The sequence below is a fragment of the Limanda limanda genome, chromosome 20 (genome assembly GCF_963576545.1).
Source record: "Limanda limanda chromosome 20, fLimLim1.1, whole genome shotgun sequence".
Lineage (NCBI taxonomy): Eukaryota > Metazoa > Chordata > Actinopteri > Pleuronectiformes > Pleuronectidae > Limanda > Limanda limanda.
The window spans coordinates 11,347,425-11,365,313 of NC_083655.1; positions in this window are offsets into that span (position 1 = coordinate 11,347,425).

Sequence of the window (17,889 nt, forward strand, 5' to 3'; positions counted from 1 at the left end):
TGGCAGACATGACTAAGACTTTTTTCCCCCCTTGTTAGGCTCGTTTACACCTAGTTGTGTTTGCGTTTATTCACTGGCTGCTTCCAGAATGAACCTTCACGTCCAGGTTTTCTTCACTTTGAGGGATGAGGTAGAGAAGACGGTTTCATGGGCAATTTCCGCTTTACGACGACAGTAGTTTGCTTGTTGAGCCCAGACAGGAACACAAACACACCACTTAGAGCTGACTGGGCCCATTTTAGTTGCTTCCACCCGCAACATTCCCTATCTTAAGCTGCTTTCAGACGTGCACTGAACTCCAGATAATGTCAGTCTCTGCAGGGGTTGTATGTGTGAACGCAAATGTTTGAGTGAGAGTGTCCAGACTTTCGGTGGAGTTTCTCCCACCAGCGGCCTAGCAAAATCTCTGGAGAAGGTCCGAATGAGCTGATGTGACGGCAGGATTCACAGACTAAGCGAATAAAAAAAGAAGAATCTCCAAAATGTCTGGATGAAACACACGTAGAAGACACAGACAAAGTTATCAAGAGACCTTTTAGTGATAAAAGCCGTAAACCAAAAGTCTCCGCAGCAGAATGAATACGTTACTTTGTGCCTCCGCCTGCTGCTCCACCCCTCACCTGAAGGTTTTGGAGATTTAAGACTTGGCCCAGACTCAATTACGCGGACATTCTCCGGAGTTCATGTCTGAAAAATGGCTATGTAAAAGCAGCTGGGTCATTACTGGTATTCTTTGCGTGTGAATTGGTTTCTTTCAGAAACAGACATTCTGAGGCAGAGGTGGTCTCAGAAAAGAGTTGGATGTTAAACAGATCCTCTCTGTGTTGCACCTGGACCTGTGGTTCTCGCGAAAGTCTGCGTGGAGTCGGCTCTCCAGGCGCCGCGGTCCCAGATACTCCGCTGTTACACTGCCGCCTCCCCCGGTGTTTCCTTTCCTTTCAGTTTAAAACGGGCGACCTGTTGCTTTTCCAGCTGTGCCTGACCACCTCACCCGGCGCCTGTTACATTGTTGTTTTCATGTCCTGATTCAATTACCTCCGCGGGACTTGCCCTCCTGACACATGACATACCGGACTCGGGGCCGGAGAGATGGAAGGGATTGCACTTTTTACGGCATGTGGTGTGCGTTATTTATGGAAATCCCACTCTTCCCGGCAAAGCCGCACTTTCCGATCCTCCTTTCACTCCTCTGAAGTGCCTTTAAACTCCCCTCTCTCCTTTACCTTCTTTCCATCTGAATTCGGCTTCTATTAATCCTCCCTTTTCTCCTCCTCGCTCACCGCTCCTTTTGTTCCGGCCTTACCTCTTTAAACCCCCTCCCACCTCCTTTATCCTTGCCCTGTACCCTAATTTCGTCTCATCCGACCTCTACTCCTCATCCTGTCCTGCATCTCCTTCAATCCTTTTGTTCCCTGGATTCCTGTCATTATCGCCAACCTCTCTGCGTTAATCTCTCTCAAGTGACTTTCTCACCTCCTCTGTCTCTCCAGTCTTTTGCTCTGCTCTTGACGTTTTGATGAGCAGTTTCGGTGTGAGACTGAAATCTGTGACTTCATCATGTTTCAGTCTCGTCAGACAGCTGAGCAGCCTGGAGCCTTCAAGAATTCAACGGCAGACGCCGTGGCCGTCGATTTGGGTGTTGACAGTTGGGATATGATCCATATCAATGTCCCAACCATTATATCTACCCGTCTCAAATGATCTTACCATTTTACCTCTAACATTTTTATTGAAAGGGCTAATTATGCTGCCTCTGTGTACAAAAAGAGATCTGTTTCAAAGGATATAACCGTCACTGCCCACAAATTTCCATGAGACCTCATCGTTGACATGGTTGCTATGCAATACATCCGCTAGAGGGCAGCACAGAGTCGGTTTCTTGCTACAACAAACATGGCGGCCGTGTCGTGACAGTGTAGTAAATGACGTGAGTTCCAATTTACCTTACTCTTGTCCTTAAAATGTCCCAGAATTGTTGACATTTCTTCCTTGTGTTTCGCGCTCACTTAATTTTAAATAGTGGCTACACTGCCAACTCCCGATTTCCCTTGGTACTGCTCCATCTAAGCTGTTTGCTTCGTAACTGTAAAATTAAACGTTCAGAAAAGTACAGAGACTATTCTATTTTGGAACTTTTCACCTTTAAATCCAATGAGATTCCTTTTAATATAATGAATCACTGTATAGGATGAATATAATACAAAAGAGCTATCTCGAGCTGGAGTCATGCTCCTGCAAAGATACACACGCTAATGTTTTAGTAAACCCACAGATGAAGGTGTTATCTGAATCCATAGGTCTCAGAGGAGCCGATGGCGTTCCCCAGTGACGTTGCAGCAAAACATGGCAAAATAAATTTGTCTTAAAAGTATCAAGGAGGAGAAAGAATTCCAACTGGTTTTAAAGAGGCAATATAATTTTTAGCTCTGTGTTTTTATTCTGGGACGCCCCAAGAGAGGCTTTTTATAAAATCACAGTTCAAAAAGAAAATCAGAGTTCAAAAAAAGTTCTTATTTGCTTCTTATGCAGCCTGTCAGTTCAGCTCAGATCTCCTTAAAAGCCCACTGTCTTCTGATTGGCCAAACTTGGAGAACCCTCCCTGTCAATCCATGCAGCAACTCTCTCTTTGTGCCAGATGATAATTAGGGGTGTGCATGTAGTGTTGGAGGTTCACTGTTGTTTTACCCTTAGGGTGAATCACTCTGTCTTTCCCTTTGAGGCCTCTACTGACAACCAGGCTCCTACTTTTGTTTTTTTGCCGGATGGATTTCCCACTGCTATTCCAGTTGTTCCAGCAGCTACTACCTGGGGAATGTCATGGATACCTAGCGCGGAAAAAACAAAAGCGCTCTCATCTTTCTATTTTTTGTGTTTAGTCAACTAGCTCATAAATCATGTCGTTATTTCAGCTCTATAAATGCAGGGACTCAAAAGCAAAACAACACACACTACGTCAACGCCTAAAGGAGGAGACGTCTAAATATAAGAAATATGACGAGATAAACCTCTGCGAACAACAGACGTACAAGTGTTAACATACCACAACACTACCTACTCGCTGAGGAACAAACAAGCAAACAAACTGTTACAAGTGGGTCAGGTACACTCACACAGACAAAGAAGCATTTCAGCGGTAATAGATACATTTGGGTCACGTAGACAGCTGTGCACACACACACACACACTCACACACACACACTCACACACATGCGTCAAGGTAGAATAGAAAGCGTTCACTTACACACAGAAAAACAAACATAAATACAGACAGGCGGGAACATCTGTTCTTTGCCTACAATCAGGCCCAGATGGACCCCGGCACCGGTGTGTCAACAGCAGCGGAGACCACACATTAAATATACGCCCGGTGTTCTCGTGACTGACTCCCGGGGATTTAGGAGGAGGTGCGGGGGCTTTTAATCAGGACCACAACCAGTAATTATTATCATAATGACACAGGAAGCTATCTCCGGATTAATACGTGCCATCATTTCGGCGGTGAATGTAGGTCAGTCGACCAAAAATCGAAGGAGCTCAGTGTCTTGTGCGGCTCTGAGGTATCATAATGTGCGTGGGCCTCATGAATATGCATCGTGAGGGCAAATTAACTTTTCCCCCCCCCCCTTTTTTTTTCACCTCCGCAGCAATATAAGACAGAACCTAAACATAGAAAGTGAATTAATATACTATAGTTAAAAGCGATGATATCCAGCTTTGATGTCGAGCCATCAAAGGCCTCGTGAAGCTACACGGTTCAGAGGGGCAGCGTTGCACTCCACTGTATATTTAGCTGTGAGCTTAAATTAGACTTGTCACAGCTGTACACACACACACATGCCATACCGGCTCTTGTGTGTGTGTGTCTTCTTCATCGGCCGGGGAAGTTGCAGATGATTAGACGGTATTGTTAAAGCTGCTGGGTGGCATTAGGAAGGGCGATGTGGCAGCATGTATGAATTCATAGAAAGAAGAAATAAAAGAGGGGGAACTTGTAAAGATTGTGAGTGTGTGTTTGTCCCTTTAAAGTCTGTGTGTGTGTGTCGGCTTGTCCTTGCGCGAGCCCTCATTTCAGCACGGAGAAGGGCACAAGCACCTGGCCCATGCCTGCCCAGTCAAGTTAGCGGAGGAGCCTGCAGCTACAAGGGCTCCCAGAGTTAATACTGGCTCAAATAGAGACTCCAGCTTCCCACTTTTATCCCTGAACCCTTGGAGTTCCCCCCCACACGCACACAAAACACGTATTGAACAGCGACACAAAACCCTGAAGCCGCACTGTGCCTTCACACACACACACCTGCTCTCCTACTGTAAACCTGCTGACACATGCATTCTTACAACAATTAACACACCCGCTCTCCTGCCTCCGAGGCAAATGGCGAGGTGAGGTTTTGATGATTCCATCTTAATAGTTTTGCCCCCAGACGAAAACATGTTAAACATACGCTTCAATCACCTCTGAGTCTGACTGATGGTGTTTGAGGTCACGAATATTCAGATTCTGTTGAGGCTCACAGACAGACACACTCACTCTTTGCAGTCTCTAATGCTTCCCTCTCTCTCCCTCTCTCGTTTTGGAGTGATGACACATTATCAAAGTGATTTCTATTTGTTACGCGGCTCATTTGGGTCAATTAGAGGAAACTCGCTTTGTGTTGTCAGTGTTTTTGTGGGACAACGTGGCACCGAACCCCAAGGACTCAGAATTAGCTGTTTGAGCCTGACGTCTTCAAATATTCACAAATGTTTGTCATAAAAAGTCTTGAAAGGCTGCGATGTTGCTATGAGGCAGTTATGACATGAGTTGAAATGAACATTGTTGTTTTGAAGAGTGATGAGAGCGGCTGGTGTAGTGTGTGTGTGAGTGTGTGTGTGTGTGCGTGTGTGTGTGTGTGTGTGTGTGTGTGTGTGTGTGTGTGTGTGTGTGTGTGTGTGTGTGTGTGTGTGTGTGTGTGTGTGTGTGTCACTAAGTAAAAGCACTTCATAATATGAGCCCCTAATGAGTAGTCATTTTGCTGTTAAACAAGCATTAGATAGGTGGATGGTTGGATAGATAGATAGATAGATAGATAGATAGATAGATAGATAGATAGATAGATAGATAGATAGATAGATAGATAGATAGATGGATGGATGGATGGATGGATGGATGGATGGATGGATGGATGGATGGATGGATGGATGGATGGATGGATGGATGGATGGATGGATGGATGGATGGATGGATGGATGGATGGATAGATAGATAGATAGATAGATAGATAGATAGATAGATAGATAGATAGATAGATAGATAGATAGATAGATAGATAGATAGATAGATAGATAGATAGATAGATAGATAGATAGATAGATAGATAGATAGATAGATAGATAGATAGATAGATAGATAGATAGATAGATAGATAGATAGATAGATGGACCATGACCTGGATGAGGAAAGTTTTAGATACAGTCTATTATATTAACATATGTTACTTGATAGAAAGAGAATATATGTATTTTTGAAGCTGAATCCACCATCAGTTTCAGTTCCATTGACGTCTCTTTGTCACAACACTAGAATCTGTATAATCCTCCATCCTCACAGCATGAAACTCGCTTAGATCATTCTTTTAGACAATACAACAACCCTGGATTCATTTTTAAAAAAGCCTGACCTGAGGGTGAACACATATTCAGAACAGAGCTCCCTCCCTGTGTGCTACCACTCACAGTATCTGGTAAAGTGTAAGAAATTGTATTAGATTCTTATTCTTGGTTTCTGCAGATCTTCTAACAAATCAAAAGCAACCTGATAATATCAAGCGTTTCTTTCTTTCAGCCATGTTGCTGCCTTTAGGGTTGGCAATTCCACCACTTTGGTCCAGACGGAAAAAATCTCCACAAAAATCTCAAGGTTTATCGTACAATTGGCTACAAATATGCAAGGTGCCCCAAAGGATGAATCTTATCGACTTTCCTGTTCTCCCTGACATTTCCTGTGGCATCACCTGCACATCAGAGCTTTCACTTTGTATTTACTTTGTCCATGCATGTACTGTTTCTGGCAAAATTACACTAGATACAAAAATCAATCCTTTGTTACATTAGCTGCTGCAAACAGCATTTCAAGCAAAGGGCGTCGCATGACCTTCACATTGAAAGGCTTTTATTGTGAAGCACATTTGGGAAGTGATGATTTGCTGTTATCTGTCGTTTTCAAGCCGACACCTGAACTGCCTAACACGGTCGGGAAAATACTGATCCTGTGAATCGGACCTGGGGACGACCATGTCTAAAAGCGATTGCTCAAACCGTAGATTGTGTTTGCTTGTGTTTTCTGTGTGTGTTTGTGTGTGTGTGTGTGTGTGTGTGTGTGTGTGTGTGTGTGTGTGTGTGTGTGTGTGGTCTGCACCCCTCTGATCTAATTTCCCCTCTTTAGCATTCTTCTCCACCCTCCCTCTGTCTAATGTGGCGTGTTGATGATTTAGCAGTACACCGGCGCAGTGGATTAACTGTGCAGGCCACGCTCCATGTCTGAAGTTTGGTGCTTTTGAGGAAGGGCAGAGTGTCATTGATCAGCGAGAGGGAGACAGTGTGGAAACATTACAGTGAGACCTGATTAGTAAGAGTGCAGCGTGACGCGCTGAGGGATCAACATCAATAATGGCACCGGGAGAAAATCCAGCCCGAGCCTCGGTTTTTCTACTTCCCTCGGAAGCCTGATGCGTCCCCTCCCGTCCCTGTCTGCAGAGTGCGGCGTGTGAAAGTGCTACGTACAATCTGAACTTTATGGATTCCTATGTAAACGCTGCAAAGTCAATTATCAACCTGACAGCTACACTGCTGTTAGTATCCCACCTTTAGAAGGTTAACGTGTGCTACTTTTACTTATATAACCTCTTTATATTAAGGCAACCCACTGATTCACCCATGGCTCGCTGTCGACCTTCCAACTGGCATTAACAGAGGAAGTCTACCTGCACAAAAGGCTTCGTCACAGCGGTTAATGAGCACATGCTAAAGGACAACTCGGTCATTAAGCCAGTGGCCCTACGAATGTACACAGCATGATGTGGAGGAGGTTATGATGCGGGTATGTGTGCTGTGGTCTTACTTTCTTTTTTTTAACCTTACAGTTACACAGTTGTATTGAATGAAAGAGATATTGCGACTAATTAATATGACTTTGTTTTGAAGAAACTCATTAGTGACGGTTTTGGTATTATGTTTCTCCAAATAATGAACATTTCATGGGTTGAACATGGCTCATGACCTTGGACCTTGCGAGGCCGATGCCACCATAGGCTCAACCCATTGGGACATTTCTACGTTGTGAGATTTATATTTAAACTCGTGACCTCTAATCAAATGTGGACGAGTTCATCATCAGACTTGGGAAATGGTGTTTAGAGACAAACTGTGATCCGGTCTCACTGCAGCAGCCTTGGGTTGAGAGGCAACTGCAGCTCACCTGGGTGAAATACATTATTGGTAGGGATGGCAGTGTGTCGCTATTGATTTATTGGACATTCTGTGGAATGGTAATCACATGGCTCTACAACTAATTTGAGCGTTCACTTGCATTAGCCCGCTATCAAACGTTACGTTGCCTCCACCCTCTCTTGCATTTGCATTGTCTCAACCCCGAGACCTCTGGCTTTGGGCGTAACTGAGCTGGAGCCAATGGACTGGTGTGGCTTGGGACTGCTGTGTTCCCCCACCACTTTAATGTCTACTTCAAGGGATTCTGGAGATATCCTCCACTTCCTGTGTGGCAGAGGTGTTTCGCAATTCTGTATCTTTGGGCCTGACAATGTCCCGACAGTGACCCTCTCGCATCCAGCTCCCTCCCCTCACCCTCTCAGTCCCCTGCGCATTTAAAGCATTATAATCAGGCTCTGAGCTGAGGGTGAAGTTAAACTAATATTGGTTGTTTATACCATTAGCATGAGGACGACATTAAGCTAAGTACAGCTATAATTGTGTGTGATTTTCTGTTGTGATGAACAAAATGTGCTGTCTGATTGACGTCTCCACCATTTTGTAAGACATCATTAGGGACAGTGCTGAGGCAAACTGTGGTTTTGATTCTCAAGAGAAAACCTCATTACACAGGCTTTTAGATGCAGCTCTGTAATGATGGACATCTCTGTGTCTATCATCTATTAAAGAGAGAGTGTGTTTGGCGAGAGATGCGTTTGTGTTTGTTGTTCGCTGCTCCACAAACAGCCCGGCCTCCCTCGTGGGGGGAGATACACTGGATCACAGGAGGAAACGCAATTACCACCTCCCTGCATGCTCCTAATCACCGAGGCACTGATGGTCAGAGTGACCCTCTTTAATGTTTGGATTTCAAAGACACGTCAAAAAAAAATTATTTGATTCGCTCACTCCCATCTTCACAGGATGTAAATGAGCTTATTAATCAGCCGTTCTTATTATGTGCATCCCATGACCTCAAGAGGAGCGACTCATTTAAAACAAAAAAAGAAGGTCTTGGAGGACTTATCATTCAAATTAATGTATATACAGTTGATATATTTATATTTAACAGTAACACTCTATTTCGGTTGGTGTGTGTATGCTCATTTTATGCTACCTTTACATACGAAGAGATACGTCCACTAGAGGGCAGCAAAAGAGTCAGAAGTAACAACAAAGATGCCTAATTTCTTACCAACTGTCCTAGGTTCATCTTGCTTCAATTATTGGCTACACTGCCCCCCCCCCCCCCCCCCAAGATTTCCTGTGGTACCGCTCTGATTTGTCTGTTTTATTCATATCCGTAAGCTTTCCTAGAACGAAATGTACGATGGGTATTAAAATAAAGCTCTGTCTGTTTCTGTTTCTAAAGCATTAATGAGCTTTTAATGTCTGCAATATTTCAGTTTCTGCCACTGTGCACAAATTACAGGACGTACAGTGTTTGTGTGATATGCATAAATGCAGAACCAACATGTTTCAATGGCCGCACCTCCTTAATTGCACCGAGGACTAATAAAGTCTTCCTCTAGTGAAAAGTTACTGAAGTTGTAGTTCCGTGGTTCGACAGCAGCCTTTCGCTTTAACATGGCTTTAATAGATACGGAGACACAAGTTGCCCGAGGCTAAGGACTTCAGGTTGCTTCTGAAAGTGGCTCCAACTCTCTGGTGTCTCTATTTTCGAGGGGGTTACCTGGACACGTGCGTTCAGCTCCTGGGGAAACACAATCCTTCTCACTCCTTACCAGTGCACATTAAAGACAGGGGGGGAGACAGACAGAGGCGAGACGGAGGGAGAGGACATCTGTTTGCTTGGTTTAGCAGAGACACGATCACATCGGGTGCCTGCAGGCGCCGTATCCGACTCGGCTCCTCTGTTGTTCCACCTTACCCTTGGGAGACATGTTCAGGGAGACGGAGACACAGAGAGACACGCGCACACTCGCCCACGCACACAAACCCACGCACACACAAGACCACTTCTGCTGCATGTTAAAGCAGCTGCCGCTAACCAAACTCCTCTCACCCTCTCATTAATGCAATAACTTTCTACTGTTGTGCCTGTCTCTGGTGTTAATGGGAGAAAAATTACAAAGGCCAGACACTCAACGGACACACACACTGACGCGCACACGCCCCGGTAATTAATTGGTTCCAGTGGAGCCGAGAGCTAATTTACTATCCCTCCTGCCACATTTCTTCAGATACAGCAAGACGAGTCATCCTTAGGCAGCTTCCTTATGGCTCCTTCCCCATCAGATCCGCTACGTGTGTTGAAGTAAACGTGCCTGTGATTTTTTTCCCCCTGCCAAAGAGGTGGTTGTTGTTGTTTCTCAGGCATACAATTACTGGGCTGTAGAAGTTGGCAGGCTGTTAGGCTTGTTATCCTGCATGTGTTGATTGCAAGGAACGTAGGAAGATTGATTACGGTACACTTCCCTGGTCTCCGCCTCCCTTTGACTCTGACTGGATCAAACTTTTGTCAGTGAAGGATCTGATTTTGAAAAGACTTCAACAACTGTGATGAAGTGTGTTTTCTTTAGTGTTCCATGTTGTCATGCATGAAGTGATGAGAAAACCAGTAGATCAGTGCCTCGAGTTCAGAAACACCCTAACCAGATCGGAAGCTATAAATCCACAATCCACAATGGACTATAACAATGTAGCGCTTCTCCAATAGCACTTTAAAGTACAAGTTGCAGAATGTATCTTTGCTCCTTCACTGCTTTGGAGATCTTTTTCCTTCACACATGGTCAGCTTAGCCGTCAGGGTAAATTTTGGGTTCGGTACCTTGCCCAAGGACACTTCAGGCTTGCAGACTGGAGCAGCCGGGGATCAAACCGCCAACCTTCTGGTTAATAGATGACTTTCTCTACCTCCTAAGCCTCTCAAGCATCCTCACAGTAACTGCTCTATATAGCAGAGAGTACAATAGTTAAAAGTACAGTATTAAGCTAACCTCTGAACGTAGTTGAGTGTAAAACCTAAAAATCTGATTAATGCCGAAGTGCAGCATCTGGATAAATGTACATTTTTAACTTTTGCACCTCTGCCGGGGAAGATTTAACAGAACAAACTGTACAGTTGTAAGTTTGCAGCTCAGGGGCTCGACCTCTCCTGCAGAGGAATCGTATCTGTAAGAGATTCCATCCATCATTCCCAGAGTCATATCCTGTCACCACCAAAGCTGATATGATTGATTACAATATCAGTAATTGGATGATTCAAAACCGCAGCACACTGTGCAGAACCCAAAAAGAAAAAAGAGTCTCCAGTGACTAATTTCACGTTGTCAGCGCAATAAGAGGAATTTACCCTTGGATGACTGTAATTTTCTTTTCATTTAGACTCTACTTAGCACTCTTCCTGCATTAAGGTAGTATTTCCTTCTTCTCTGAGCCACGCCTGTGCTGTTTTCTGAAAGTCTAGATCAATGAGCTGTTCCCGTAGTTGGTAGTTACCTTTGATTTTCAGCAGCGCGGCGAGGTGGCCTCCCTTTGCCTCCGAGGGGCAGAAAGCAGGTGTGTTTGTGCGAATGGCTGTTTTAGACTCGCATCTATGCACAGCTGTAGACAGTGATAGTGTAATTTTGCTCCTGGTGAGACAGTCGGCTACCCGTTAGCCAAGCATGTAATTAAAGCTTTAAAAATGTCACCATTCCTCAGCAGCCCCAGCTTTATGTTCCTTATCGCTGCATTCCCAGGTGAATGTGTACGTGTCTGTTGGAGCGCAAGAGTGTAATGTTTGTGTTCCCTTTATGTATGTTTGTGTGAGTTATTTTGTTGTTAAGTCTTGAGTCCTTTTCGATCCGCTGCCTTGATCAGGCATGAGGTGACACCTCTCCTCGTTCGGGGGGATGGGTCTCTGCCGATGCACCGCACAAAGAACAAAAGCATTGAATTTGATTTGAATCTTTGATGCCAACACATTATCTTTATTATTCAAACATCCGTGAAAAGGATTGTTTTGATCATCTCCAGGGTGACAACAAACTTGTCTTATGATTGCAAATCAGTTTGGGTTTCTGGGATCTGTGTTAATCTTCAGTTTTTCGCTCTTAATTAAAAGTAATCAGTGACTTTGAAACTGAAAAAGAACCCTGAAACTTTCTTTAAGGTGGCTGGTAGCGAGAGAGCACTGGCTTTCCTGTCAGTGAAGTATCTTTGTAAAACCTTGCTCTAGAAACATCATCTCTCAGTGAGATGTATTTTTTTTTGGGACAGTGGTTTCTTCTCTGAGATTTAAGCCTCTCCGAGCGCTTCAAGGATGTTGTGACAAGCTGCTCCCTGTGAACAGCACTTCCTTGACATTGAGAGCAGCTCAGACAGAACAGCCTGAGGGTTTGGGTTATGTGTCAGCCATGCCGTCTCAATAGCTGATCAGTGCCTGGGTCAACCACTCCATTTTTTTGTCAAGTTGATGACGTATTGCACAGCCACCTCTCAGCAGCAGCAGCAGTAGCCTGTTTACAGGTAGACATAAAACTTGTAGCGAACACAACGTGATCTAAGTAGTTTTAGAACAGCGGTGTGGTCAACTTCCTGTTCTCCGCCCACGTTGTTTAAATAGAATATGCATTTGGGCCAATTTGAGGCCCATGGTGTTAAAATGAGGCATAGGAAAGCGTTGGAGACAAATGACTTTTACAAAAAATCAATGATCTGAAGTCATTGTTGCAGAAAACTGTTTCCTCTGGAGAGAAGCTTTCTCTCAACTAACTGGCAGATTAGTCATTATACAAGACATCCGTCTGGCTCTTAAAGGGAATGAGTTATGCTCAATTCACAGGTATGACTAATAAATACATTAATTCCGACTATTTCGAACTGTGCACCTGTTGTATTTGGACATGCTCTAACTGCACCAGCACTAGGCCTAGATTGTTTAAATACTCACTAATGAAACAGATTCTTCATTCCCTGTTCTGAATCTCCTGTTTTTTAACATTTTGAAATTCGTCAGGGGTTTTCTTGGTGTTAAACATTTTTTGGGAATACACTTATTCGCTTACTTCCCGAGATTAAAACGAGAAGACTGACATCATCAACATCACTGTACGCTGAATGTAAAACTTTTGCCAGAAGCCGGATAAGTTAGCGAAGCATAACGACTCGAAGCCTGAACATCACCTCTGAAGCTGAGCAATTAACACGTTGTGTGTTGTTTGTTTGCTAAAATGACAAAGTGCCAATTTACTTGTCAGATAATTACTTGGTCGGGAACAATCACTTCCTGGAGTCTCCTCCGGTTGCCTGGAAACTGCTCAGAGTCAATAAATAGTCCGACCTATAAATTTAACACTTAGGTAAGTATACGGATTTAACAAATGAGAAATGTGTCTTGTATGTTAATTTGGGATCTTTAGAGAAAAATGGGTATTTTTGATAAAGTTAATTATCTCAAACAAGTTGTTAAATCAACATGTTTTTGAGAAATTATCAGTTTTTTCTTGTTGAGAATTTGTCTGTTAGTAAAATGTTATGCTAATGCATGTGATTTGAATGTGTTTAATAGTGAGTTTTGGAAATAATGTTTGGATTTCATTAACCCTGGACAAAAGCAGGCTATCGAGCCCTTGTGTCACATGAGCTAAGTTAGCTGGTATCAATCTTCAGAGCGAAATCTCAGTGAAAAAGCAAAATTGTCCAAGCTTTAATAATACAGTATCTAAAAGCACGTTCTCCCTGTATCTTTTTGCATAGCACAGTTGCCAAAAGCCGAAAGGAAACCAACCAAGCAACCTGGGAGATGATTAATTTTCTGTAATTATAGAGGTGGCTGCAAGTCCTGACTCTGCCTTACCTTGACCTAAATTTAGAAGTGCACAGTTTCGAAAGCCCTGCTCTGTATTCAAAGTGTTACCCTGCCAGGCTTTCCGTAATGCTTTTTAGTCACAGGTCAGATTGAACTACCTCCAGCAATCATGGAAGCACGAAGACTGGGCCAGGTCATGCTGGTAATTGCTGTCTGGTGGCGTGTGAGAGCAGATTTTCACGCAGATGTTTCTCTCCTATCAGGCATGATGTCGCATTTTTTTCCCTGCCGCACACTGCATGTTGTTGCAGCCGTCCCTTGTCTGGAGGTTGTGCTGCGTCGACACACACACGCACACCCAGTAGGCGCTCGATGCACGTGGTCGTGCTTCAGCATGAGCGCTCCAGGATAAGCGAGTTGAGTAAAAATAACAGCAGGATTTGGGAACCTCTGGAGAGTTAGGGTGGGACGCACATGAAATTGCTGGGTGTTTTTTAGCAAAAAAGAGAGAGTTGGTGTGTGTGTGTGCGTTTGTGTGCGTGTGTGTGTGTGTCGGTCCATGTGAGTGTTTCTCTGACTCAGTGATTGTCTGCTAATGTGTGTGATATACAGAACGCCCCTATGGACACAGTATACAAACTTTGTCGTGTTTAAAATTCATTGTGTTTGCGCAATGAATACAAATAAATTGCAGCGGTATAGATATGTACAACCATTACTCAGCAGCAGGGTGTGTAACATTATCTTAAATGACCCTGATAACCCACAGTAAAGTTTGAACAGAAGTTTCTGTAAACAAACTTTGAACTAAGCTGAGTACCTGCGATTTTTCAGCACAGCGCCGAAGAAGCTGCACCAGGAAGCAGCAGCTGTTTCCTGAGCTGTGTTAACAAAACAAAGCACAACTATCTGTTTTTCCACGTCTTTAAGCAAACCTACTACTTGTTTGATTAGGAGTTTATTCCAAGTTAGAGCTGTTTGTGGAACAGTTTTGAAGTCAAGACTGAGAAAAATACAGGATCACGCTAAAGAAATACACATGAGCAGCCAGGCATCCCAATCCCCTGTCACTATCAACTAGAAACTGTTTCCAGAGTCTAGAGTCAAGTGTGACTTTCTTTGAAAGTTTAGAAACAATTTATTGATTTTAGCATTTTCTAAAATGCCAAACCAACAGCAACTCAAGATAATAAAAAACAATCTGGAGAAATAGAATGTATCTTTGCTCCTCACTGCTTTGGAGATCTTTTTCCGTCTTTTGCTTGCGTGTTGCTGAGCTGTGGTAGCTGTCACGGCACCACTCAGTTGTGCAGATACGTGTGTACCAACGCTATTGCAGGGAGAGAAATGTAAAAATCAATTTTGACAAGAATGGATGTAACCTATGTTATTAATTTCAAGGCAATCCAAGATCCTGTTTGCATGGCTTATGAGTTATCAGGCAAAAATGCTAAATCTGCTTTTACTGCACAATTGATGCCATTCACCTAATTCAGTTGAAGGCTCAATCAGTGAAGCTGTGCTGTTTTGTACAGTAATTGAGAAATTGAAAAGAGACAAAGTGAGATGATCACATTATCTATTGATTTGTCCAGACAGACATCGATACAAGGTCCTCTCACTATGAACATGCATTGCTCAGGTCTTACGGTGGCCTTAGATTTGATTTAGTTTAGGGTGCAACAAAAGAGTGAAGGAAAAATAAAACTTTGTATTCAGGATTCAAATGAATAAGTAATAGATATAATATGTATGAGTGCAGTTGGGTCGATAGTACCAGATGAGCCGTGTACAATTGGCTGCTGAGCCAAGGCCGCCAACATCCAGGAGCGGTTGTGTAAGACACACGTTATGTCTGTTTACTAGAAAGTTATTGTGTTTTTTGGGGGGTGAAGAGGAGACAATGTTGACACAAAAACATGAAGCCTTCTGTCCGTAAACCTTCATTTTGTCAGAATTTGTGCACATCTTCTGAAAGCTAATGGTTTCAGACGAAACCGATAAAACCATTGCCAATAGTAGCCGATAGTACCCAATAGAACATGAGACAGATATTTTTACAATGTCTGAACTTAGAGGAGATATTTTTGCGAGTTAGTAAATTGGACCTCCACTGTGTATATATATCGTAGCGTCTTTCTTCAGAGGTGAATTATCACAACTTCCTCCATCTTCGCCATATTTGTCGTTGTCATAAACTCTCAACACTGCGCTGCCCTCCAGTGGATGTAATGCTTGCCACCCATGCCAATATAAAGGACGCATGTGGGCTGTGACTTTGTATCTTTATTTGTACGTCGTAGAGGCAGCGTAAATGAGACTTGACGATGACTTATATTGAATCCAACAGCAGAAAGAAGTTGCTTCAGAATGAGGAAGGTGGAGTGTGAAATGCAAACTGGGCTGGAGAGAGAACTGAGAGAGCTGTTTACTCTGTGTCATCGTGTGAGAGACTGGAAAAGACAAACCGCACATGTGCACATTTGATTTGCGCTTCGAAAGCCCACACTGTTCGCCACAGATAAGGTTCAGAAACAAACAAGGCCTCTCGTCCATGTTTGCTCTCCAATCCCACTCTTCGAAGGACATGGACATTTCTTCACACGGAATTAATCCGTCCCCTGATCTGCGAGGTCACCGAGCGGAAAGGACCCTGCTGTGTGGAAATGAACCCAATTGACGGCGATATCATCGCTCCATCATTCTTCTGTTTCATCCACCGCTGAGTCCGTGAGACACCCGGTGGACTGAGGTTGACTGAAAGGATTAACACAGAGGGAAAAGGTCAATGAAAGGTAGAAACGTAGAGGGGCAGGGGACAGGAACGATAGAAGTTTGAATAATTTGACAGATGTCAGTAAAAAAACAAAAAATCCTCATTACAGCCAAGAAAGAATAGAGGTCAGTCGGCCGGTCTCTTCATCTGTCAATCATGTTGTGTTTTACGCAGCAGCCGCTTACTCAGTCATCAGTCTCTGTCAGTCACTCGTCTATATTATGTTATCTTGGCAGATCTCTTGTCATTCAGTCTGCCCGCCTGGTCGTCTAGTTTGTCGTTCACTCAGCCGGGGAATCAGTCGTACTTTTGGCCCGGCAGACGGCGGTTTGCTGAGCTGTGACATTTGTAGACATTTGTCATTTCCCGTCATTGCTTTTTTTTTTATCAATCAATAATTTAGCTCAATCGCAGACTAATCTGTCAGACAATCCAGTAGACAGCTGTCCCTGTCAGACCGCAAAGTAAAAAGCAAACATTTCCGTCACTTCTCTGTGTTTGTTTGTGTTTGTTTGCTTTGGTCCAAACACAAGACGCCAACATCGTAGCTACCAGTTGGCAGACAGAGACGCAGAACAACAAACAAAAGCTGGCAAGAACTTCTCCTGATAGACAGAACGATAAACAGCCAAACACCCAGACGGGTGCATCCAAGCGTTCTACCTCACAAATCGTAAACAGCCACGTATATGTACAGAAAAGCAGCTCCGTGTTTGTGTGCTTTGGTGTAAAGCAAAGTCGGTACTGGTTTTCCTGGGTTGTGTCCCTTCTGGCCAGAGAAAGACAGAGAGTGAGAGAGTGAGAGAGAGAGTGAGAGAGGCATCCATCAGCACTGTGGTGTGACCTCAATCTCACACTACTCTGACTGTGTTTGGACAGATGGATCATCTGTACCATTCGTGTTTGACAAACTTGTTTATGTGCGAGCGTGTGTCGCTGTGGCGATCGCAAAGCCGGCGATTATTTGGGAGTCCATTCATTATGTATGATGTAATGTAAGCACCATGAAGTCGCCCTCAGACAAAATCAATATGGTTGTTAATATGATCCTCTCTCCGCTCGTTACTGCAGGAAGACTTCAATTGATTAGTGAGCCGACACCTCAACCGGCCGAAATGCAAAGATGTAGAGCATTGTGTGTGTGTGTGTGTGTGTGTGTGTGTGTGTGTGTGTGTGTGTGTGTGTGTGTGTGTGTGTGTGTGTGTGTGTGTGTGTGTGTGTGTGTGTGAGCGGCTGCACATTTACAGGACCAGTGTGAGTTTTTTTACCTTTGGCATAAAGACCACCAAAAAAAACCCCACACCATGGCAATTTCCAATATATGCAAATATACGTGGCAATATAAACAATTCTGATTCTGATTCTGAAGACATTTGGGGAAATTGAGGACATTTTGGGCATTTACTTTACATGTCTGACGGTTAAGACTTGGTTTGTGAGTTCAGGGTGATGTCAGAGTTATGGTTTGTCATTTAGTTGTAATGGCTAAAGTTAAAGTACGGGTCTGCGGATCATGACATTTTTCCCAGACTCCAATGGATATAGATTTTGATCGGTATTTGTTTTTAAACTTGAAAAGATGGTAACAACCTCCTTAAACTGTATGATCGGCTATGTACAGGAGGCACCACACCACATGCTTTCTACTGAAGGCTTTGCAGTTTTAAAGGTTTGGTTGAAGACTACAATGAAGAGAATGAAGATTTAGTGCCTTGGTCCCAAAAGTCCCCTCAAATGCTCCTGCTAACGCTCATATATATTTTTCATGCAAGGCTACATCACTGATGGATGTCTGATTGTGTTTACGACATTTTCCCTGGATCACTGTTTGCTCTGGAGACAGAAACGACCTCGGATAAAACCCGGATGAGTTTGTAATAGCCAAAAACTGTGT